Source organism: Natrix helvetica (genome assembly GCF_964273705.1).
Source record: "Natrix helvetica genome assembly, chromosome: 2".
Taxonomy (NCBI): Eukaryota; Metazoa; Chordata; class Lepidosauria; order Squamata; family Natricidae; genus Natrix; species Natrix helvetica.
Window position 1 is genome coordinate 158,813,510 of NC_138552.1, and position 8,808 is coordinate 158,822,317.

Here is an 8,808-nt window from a genome sequence, read left to right on the forward strand (position 1 = left end):
AAAGCACTTTCTTTCGCCCACCTGAGCTCTGCCGCAAGCTCAGGCGGGCGAAAGAAAGTGCTTTAGTCAGTGGGGTGTCGCGGGAGAGGAGAGAATGCCTGAGCATTCTTTCCTCTCTCCCGCCACCCCACTGACTAAAGCACTTTCTTTTGCCCGGAGAGAGAGAGAGAGAGAGAGAGAGAGAGAGAGAGGGAGGGAGGGAGAGAGAGAGAGAGAGAGAGAGAGAGAGAGAGAGAGAGAGAGAGAGAGAGAGAGAATCCCTCTTTCCCTCAGCACAACACTCTTGCTGGTGCAAAGGGGGCTTTCTGAAGGCATGCAAGAAAGCCCCCCCCCCCATTGCCTGAATGTGTGTGATGGGCTCCCCGCAGCGGCTCCTCGGATTTGCCGAGAGAGAGAGAGAATCCCTCCTTCCTTCAGCCCAATCCTCCTTTGCTTAGGCTTCTTTGTCAAGAAGTGGCTTTTGGGTCTAATGGGAGAGGAGAGTGAAAAGAAAAAAAACATACGAGAGCTTGCTGTGAGGCTTTAGCGAGCTCAGCCTCTCAGGCGACAGCTGAGGCGAAGCTGAGCTAGCTACTGATGACTCTGCTTAACTGTTAAAAAAAGTCTCAAAAAGTCCTGCCTCATAGTAGAGGGCACTTTTTTGAGGCTTTCTTTAACAGTTAAGCAGAGTCATCAGCAGCTGGCTCAGCCTCACCTCAGCTGTTGCCTGAGAAGCTGAACTCACTAAAGCCTCACAGCAAGCTCTCATATGTTTTCTTTCTTTTCATGATGAGAGGTGAGGCTGTGCCTCTCTTGCCTCACCTGACTGCACATCACTTCTATAAATTGACATATCCGTGTATTTGCTAGTAGCATGACTTTGTGAAAATCAGCTAGCGGGCTCAACCTTCCAATGGGATAGAACTGGCCAGCAGTTTGGCAAGGGTTTCACAAGTACAGAAACCAGAAGCATTGTCACGCTTCTCAATAGGTTCTTTAGAAGGAAAACAAACATATCAGTGTTTTCTTTATAGATAACATCCTGCTTGATACAACTACAGTAGGTGATTTCATTGTTGCTGCCATTATTTTGCTGGATTTTGCAAGATTTTCACTCCTGTATATTTACCTCGCTTTAATCATTATTGTTGTTAGTTGCGAAGTTGTGTCTGACCCTTCGTGACCCCATAGACAATGTTCCTTCAGGCCTTCCTGTCCTCTACCATCCTCTGGAGTCCACTTAAGCTCACACCTACTACTTCAGTAGCTCCATCCAGCCATCTCATTCTCTGTCATTCCCTTCTTCTTTTCCCCCTCAATCTTTCCCAGCATGAGGCTCTTCTCCAGTGAGTCATTCCTTCTCATTAGGTGGCCAAAGTATTTGTGTTTCATCTTCAGGATCTGGCCTTCTAAAGAGCAGTCAGGATTGATCTCCTCTAGGATCAATCAGTTTGATCACTTTGCAGTCCAAGGCACTCATAGGAGTCTTCTCCAGCACCATAGTTCAAAGGCCTCAATTCTTTGGCACTCAGCCTTTCTTATGGTCCAAGGTCCGAGATTCCATCCTCATCGCCAATGTTCTATCTGGGAGAACTCGGGTGGAGGGAAGGACTGAGGCAAGCCAGATCTCTTAATGCTAACAGCTTATTGCTAACAGGTGGCCAACGTGGCATTTCACTACACATGTGTCTCAGATAATGATAACACTGAGACCCTGCTTGACAGCTCTTTATATATGCCAGCTGTCAAACAGGAACCAATCAGAATTGAGTATGGCATCCCCTAGTGGAACCAGGAAACTGCCATACACAACATTCACTATACACACTTTTGTTGGCAGGGTGATGTCTTTCGTATGCTGTCCAGATTTGCTTTCTTCCCCAGGAGCAAGCATCTTAATTTCTTGGCTGCAGTGAACTTGGAGCCCAGGAAAATAAAATCTGTCACTATCTCCATTTCTTCCCCATCTATTTGCCAGGAATTGAGAGGGCCAGGTGCCATGATCTTAGTTTTAAACATTATACAGTATATATATTGGTATTTTTCATACTGTGTATGGAATTGCTCCCATAACACTTTTATAGATCCAGACCTGTACATCAAACACATGTGACTTATTTCTAATTAATCTGTTTGATTGGAGTATGCTTCTACTTGGGAATGAAAGAACTCTCCTATTCAGGAATGAAAATCAGAGGTTTTATTTTCTAATTGTTTACCGAATACAAGCAGTCAACCAATGACACTTGTGTGGAAGAGAAAATGGATTTCATTATCTGGACTGCTTAACTCCGAAAGAGGACATCTGTGCTGCTTCTTATCCATCCAGCTTCTGCAGAGCTTTAGAGATCCAACTGACACAGAGAATTGGATCATCTAGCATAATTAATTCTACTGTTTTCTTCTTTGGGGAAAAGGGAAGGCTTCAAAATGGCCCTAAGAGGAAAAAAGCAGGAAGATTAAATCAGACAGCAAGTTAACCAGGCGCTCTTCAAATGCGTTGCGCTCTGCTGCAACATCCATGATTCACAGTCAGCATGAGACTTGTTGCTCTTCGTGCAGTCCCAAATTGGGCAGAGGGGGCTGGTTTGCTTTGCAAGGTCTCCCTGTTTCTCCTTGTGCTTTGAACCTGTCATTTTGAGAACGCTCCTAATTGATTGTGTGAGTAGAACCTGTAAATTGATGTTAATGTAATTAGCTGCCAGAATGGAAGAAATGTAATGACAGCAGAGAGACCAAGTAATGTTGATGAAAGCCTTTCAAAGGAGGTTTAGGGTCCCATACGTCTGATAAGTTTTGGTGTTCTGTGTGTACCATTCTTTCTACAATGACTGAGTAAGCAAAACCAGGCTCCAAATTACTTGTCTCACTGGTGACGATCCTGTTACCATTCTACCTATGCAGCGTTTGGATCAGTTTCATTTAAAGCACAGTCTTCAGAAGTTACAAAGCTCCACAAACAATGAAAAAAGGCAACTGTTGAGAATGGCTTTCTAGTTTTCTATATATGCTAGATCTAATGATATTGGGCAGGTGTGTATTCTTTATCACTTACATTAGTTTTATTAGTATGAGCCGTGGTGGCGCAATAGTTAAAATGTAGTATTGCAGGGCTAATTCTGCTGATTGCCAGCAGTTCGATCCTGACAGCTCAAGGTTGAGTCAACCTTTCATCCTTATAAGGTCTGTAGAATGAGGACCCAGATTGTTGGGAGCAATAGGCTGACTTTGTAAACCACTTAGAGGGTGCTATAAAGCACTGTAAAGTGATATATAAGTCTAAGTGTTATTGCCATTACGATGCAGCAACCATGTGTATACACAGATACAAACACACACATACACATGCAGATCCTAAAGCTCATTTATAAGATATAATTGAACTAAATAAAGTGTTGAGGTATGGGAAGAAAAGAGAGAAAAGAAGCAGATTGACAAGATCTCCTTAGAATGGACTGTTCCCTAAGATAGGTAATAGAATAGAATAACAGAATTAGAAATGACCTTGGAGGTCTTCTAGTCCAACCCCCAGCTGAGGCAGGAAACCCTATACCATTTCAGATAAATTGTTAGATTCGGGCAACTAGAGAACAGACTCCGGACAAGTAGTGACTTAACAGCTCTTTATTAGTAGTAGTAGTGATCCAGCTTGGTGTGTGGTCTGAGGGTTCCACTTTTATAGGGATCGGGTACGCCTCTCGACCAATCAGAATGATCTCAAGTTCCCGCCCTAGCGGCGGACCAGAGTGGAGACTTACAGCGATATATGCTAATATCTAACACCCCTCCCTTCTTAGACGGAGTATTCCTGTTAGTGACAAAGTCTTTTAAGTATGTCGGTTTCTGTCTTACATGGGTGGATCGTCGGAGTTCGGGTTGAGTTGGAGTAGGTGTGAGCTCGGCTTGTTCTGCTTGTTCCGTTTCGCAGTCGGGGGGTGGAAGGCTTTCCTCGCTCGGATGCTGTTTCGATCCATCGTTGATCTCCGGTTCCACTCTGTGTGTCTATGTGCCTTTTCCAATTTCTACCGTCTTCTAGTTCCAGCAAGTATGATCGTGGACCCGTGATCCCAATTACCCTTGCCGGCATCCACAGTGTTCCCCCTGCATAGTTGTGGGCGTATACTGAATCCCCTATGCTAAAACTCCGAATTTTGCTTGTAGAGTCTGGGGGCGATGTGGCAGAGTAATTGGGGTGAAGTCGGTCCAGGTGAGACCGTAGACGGCGGCCCATGAGGAGTTCAGCAGGGCTCCTACCCGTCGTGGCGCTGGGGGTAATATGTTGGATTAGAAGGTAATGATCAATACGTGTTTGCCAATCACCTGGGCCCATCCTAGCGAGGGCCTCTTTTGCAGATCACACCATTCTCTCCGCCTGTCCGTTCGAGGCTGGATGGAATGGCGCGACAAGGGCATGCTGAATTCCCTGACTTGCTAGATATGTTTCGAATTTCATGGCCGTGAATTGGGGCCCATTATCGGAGACCAGGAGGTCGGGCAGGCCATGAGTGGCGAAAAGTCGCCGTAGTACCTTAATGACTGCCTCTGCCATGATTGAAGTCATTAGGACTACTTCCAACCATTTGGAGTATGCATCCACAACTATTAGAAACGTTTGTCCCTGGACTGGCCCTGCGAAATCAATGTGTATTCGCGACCAGGGTGCTTTCGGTTTGTCCCATTCTGTGGCGGGCGCTTCAGGGGGTGCTGGTCTAGACTCTTGGCACGGATCACAAGTGGCTACCCATTCCTCTATCTCTTTGTCCATGTTTGGCCACCAAACGTAACTCCTAGCTAACGCTTTCATCCTTATGATCCCCGGATGCCCAACATGTAACGCTTCTAATACATTTCTCCGCAATGCGTATGGAACAACAACTCGATCCCCCCATAATAAACAACCTTGTAAAACCGACAATTCATCGTGTTTTGACCAAAACAGTTTGAATTCGGGTCCCACATTTCCCTTTGGCCACCCCCTCCATACCCAAGTTTGTACTTGTCTGATTACATTGTCCTTAGCAGAAAATTTAGCAAAGTCCAAAGAAGAAACAGGTCCTGAGTCCAAACAGTCGATTAATAAAACCGGTACCTCGGGAGTGGGGTCTGTTAATAGTTCTGGAAGTGGGCAACGGCTGAGTGCGTCTGCGTGCCCTAGTGTGGAGCCCGGTCGATGTATCAGTTTGTAGGAGTACGCAGCCAGGAAAACAGTCCACCTGGTCATGCGCGGGGAGAGTGAGACTGGTGTGGGACGGTTTCCCGCCAAAAGACCCAGCAGTGGTTTGTGGTCTGTGATGAGTTCGAAATCGCAGCCGTAGAGATACTCGTGGAAACGTTTGACTCCTGCCACAGCGGCTAATGCTTCCCTGTCCATCTGGCTGTAGTTTCTTTCGGCCGATGAAAGAGTCCTTGAGTAGAATGCTATGGGCGCTTCGTTCCCGTTTGGCATTCTGTGGCTGAGAACTGCGCCGACGCCGAAAGGTGATGCATCGCAGGTCAATACCAGTGGTAGCATTTGGCTGTATTGGACAAGTAGCGAGTCGGTTGTGAGCAGGCGCTTGACTGCGGCGAAAGCTGCTGCCTCGGAGCGTCCCCATGTCCATTTTGCGTTCTTGGCGAGGAGTCGATGTAGCGGCTCAGCAACGGTAGCTTTCTGTCTCAGAAAAACGCTGTAGAAGTTAAGTAGTCCGAGGAATGCCTGCAACTTGGTCTGATTTCGTGGTGTGGGGGCATCCTGGATCGCCTTAATTTTCTTCGATGTTGGATGTATGCCCAAACCATCGATTCTATATCCCAGGAATTCTACGCTAGGCACGTTAATTTGGCATTTTTTCTTTTTAAGGCGGAGACCCTTTTCTCTAATTCTAGCCAAAACAGTTCTAACCCTTTTTAATAGTTGCTCCTCATTTGCAGCTGACACCAAGATGTCGTCAAAATATGGGACGACCCCTGGTATTCCCTGCAAAAGCCGTTCCATGACGCTCTGGAACAGACCGGGAGCGATGCTTACACCGAACTGTAACCGGTTGCATTTGAAAGCACCTCTGTGCGTCACTATAGTCTGGGCCTCTGCCGTGGCGCTATCCACTGGCAACTGCTGGTACGCTTGTGCCATGTCTAATTTAGCAAATATTTTTCCTGGCCCCAACGAATGCAATAGGTGTTGGACTACGGGCACAGGATACGCGCTTTGTTGTAGGGCGACATTAATTGTGCATTTATAGTCCGCGCAGATGCGGACTGATCCATCTGGTTTAACTGGGGTCACTATGGGTGTTTCCCAGCGCGCGTGATCCACCGGTTCGAGGATCCCCTGTTCTACGAGTTTATCTATCTCCTTATCAATTTTGGGACGGAGTGCGAAAGGCACTCTTCTAGGTTTGAGTCGGATTGGCGCCACGTTTGGGTCTAGATTGAATGATATTGGTTTACCCACATACTTACCAAGACCAGGGCTGAACACATCCTCGAACTCCTTAAAAATCTCCTTAGCGCTGCTGTTCTCAACGGCGTTGATTCCGGTGACTTCTAGCCCCAGGGCTTCAAACCAATCCAGTCCCAGGAGGCTCTGTAAGGGCGCCTGGCGATGGTCACAGGCAGCTGGGCTATGATGTCCTTGAACTGTACCCGAAACGTGCCTTGCCTCACGATGGGGACCCTGTTCCCCTGGTAATCTCGTAGCAGGATGTCTGGTGTACGCAGTTGGTGCTTTTTAAGGCTAGGGATTGCCTTTTTCATGGCGGACCATGAAATGATCATCAGGGACGATCCCATGTCAACTTCAAGCTCGCAAGGGGAGTCCTCCAGGAGGACAGTGATTTTCAGCTTTTTAGGCCGCTTGGTGCGGACCTGACCTATCGTTGTGAGATAGGTTCGCAATGGTTCTCTCTGGGTCAACTCTCTCTCGGCATCTGTATCCTGGGGATACTCTTTCTCGGCTCTCTGGTAATACGCCCTTTCAGCTCTTTGTGTGTATTCTCTCTCGGCAAACTCCCTTGGATTTCTCTCTGGGCGCCCTTTGTTTTTTCGCCAAGCCCCTGGGTTGGGCTTCTGTTGGCGATACATCAGAGGCTGCCGTTGTGAGGCAGGGACTTCGCTCCGGCACACTCGTGCGATGTGCCCCAGCTTGTCGCAATGCGCGCAAACAACGTTTCTGAACCGACAGGTAGACCGGGGGTGGTTCCCTCCGCAACTTGCGCATGGTGGCAAACGGAATTTGGGTTTACCCACCGGTCTCGTGTGACTGCTCCGCATACGATGGCTGTCTTCGAACTCGGTGTCCTCGACCTCTTGATCGGTGTCCTCATAGTGTACTCTGGCGTGTCTGGTTCCGGTCTGGATCGCGCTGTATCCGCGTTGTATGGTCTTGGATGATCTGTCCGCTGATTCGGACGCTCTCGCCTCATCGAGTGCAATCTGTAGGCTTAAGTTGGGTTTGGCCAACAACCGTTTCTGTAGAGAGATGTCTCTCAAACCGCATATGAGTCTCGCCAGGATTTGCTCGTCCAGATCCCTGAACTCACAATGCGTTGCCGCTTTCCGGAGCGCTGCAACATATTGGTTGATTGATTCTCCCGCCTTCTGGTTCCTCGTGTTGAATTCCTGGCAGCGAACGTGGCGGGAAGGTTTTAGCGCGTAGTGTGTTTGTAAGGTCTGTTGTAGCGCCGCCCATGATACCCCCTGTATGGGTGTTGGTTCTGAGAGGTCTCTGGCCGTTTCGAAGACTTCTCGGCCGCAGTTGCTCAGGAATATGTTCTTCTTTCGAGAGTCCAGTACTCCTGCGTAATCGTTTGCCTCGAGGAAACACTCGAAACGTAGCATGTAGGATTCCCAATGATCGGTGATTGGGTCGAATGGAGCTGGAGGAGTATGCATCACCATCTTGTCTGCGTTTGAATTTACCGCGCTGAGATGGCTGCCGGAATTCCTAGGCTGGATCGAATCCTTGGATTCTGGAGGTAGCGTCTTCGTCCTAACTGTCTCTCGATCCCACCTTCGTCGCCAGTGTTAGATTCGGGCAACGAGAGAACAGACTCCGGACAAGTAGTGACTTAACAGCTCTTTATTAGTAGTAGTAGTGATCCAGCTTGGTGTGTGGTTTGAGGATTCCCCTTTTATAGGGATCGGGTACGCCTCTCGACCAATCAGAATGATCCCAAGTTCCCGCCCTAGCGGCGGACCAGAGTGGAGACTTACAGCGATATATGCTAATATCTAACACTCTTCTTTAAAACTTCCAGTGTTGGAGCATTTACAACCTCTGGAGGCAAGTTGTTCCACTGGTTAATTGTTCTAACTTTCAGGAAATTTCTTCTTAGTTCTAGGTTGCTTCTCTCCTTGATTAGTTTCCATCCATTGCTTCTTGTCCCGCCCTCTGGTGCTTTGGAGAATAGCTTGACTCCCTCTTCTTTGCTAACATGTCACCCCTAATACCTCTGAGTATCCTGAATCACCACATTTCCTCCTATGAAAAGCTACAAGGAAAAAAAGAAATATCCAAATACAGCTAAGGGTTCTTTTGTTGCTGGCAGCCACATAGATCAGTCCTGCCCATACTTATAACTTCATTCCTCTGAGTTTTTATAATAATGTTGACTCAGTCTGGCATTTATTCTTTTAAAAAATCATCTGGATTTGGTACAATCGCTTTATTTTATCTCCCATTCCCATCTTCTTGTATTTTCTTTACAGTGATCACCTGGCTATGCAATGTTTCATATCAAATAAGAATTGAAATCCTAGAAGATCACAGCAGGACTGCAGGATCTTAAGCATTTGGTAAGCAGAAGCAGGAGCAGGACCTATTTTGCTGTAATACCACCTCTAAAAATC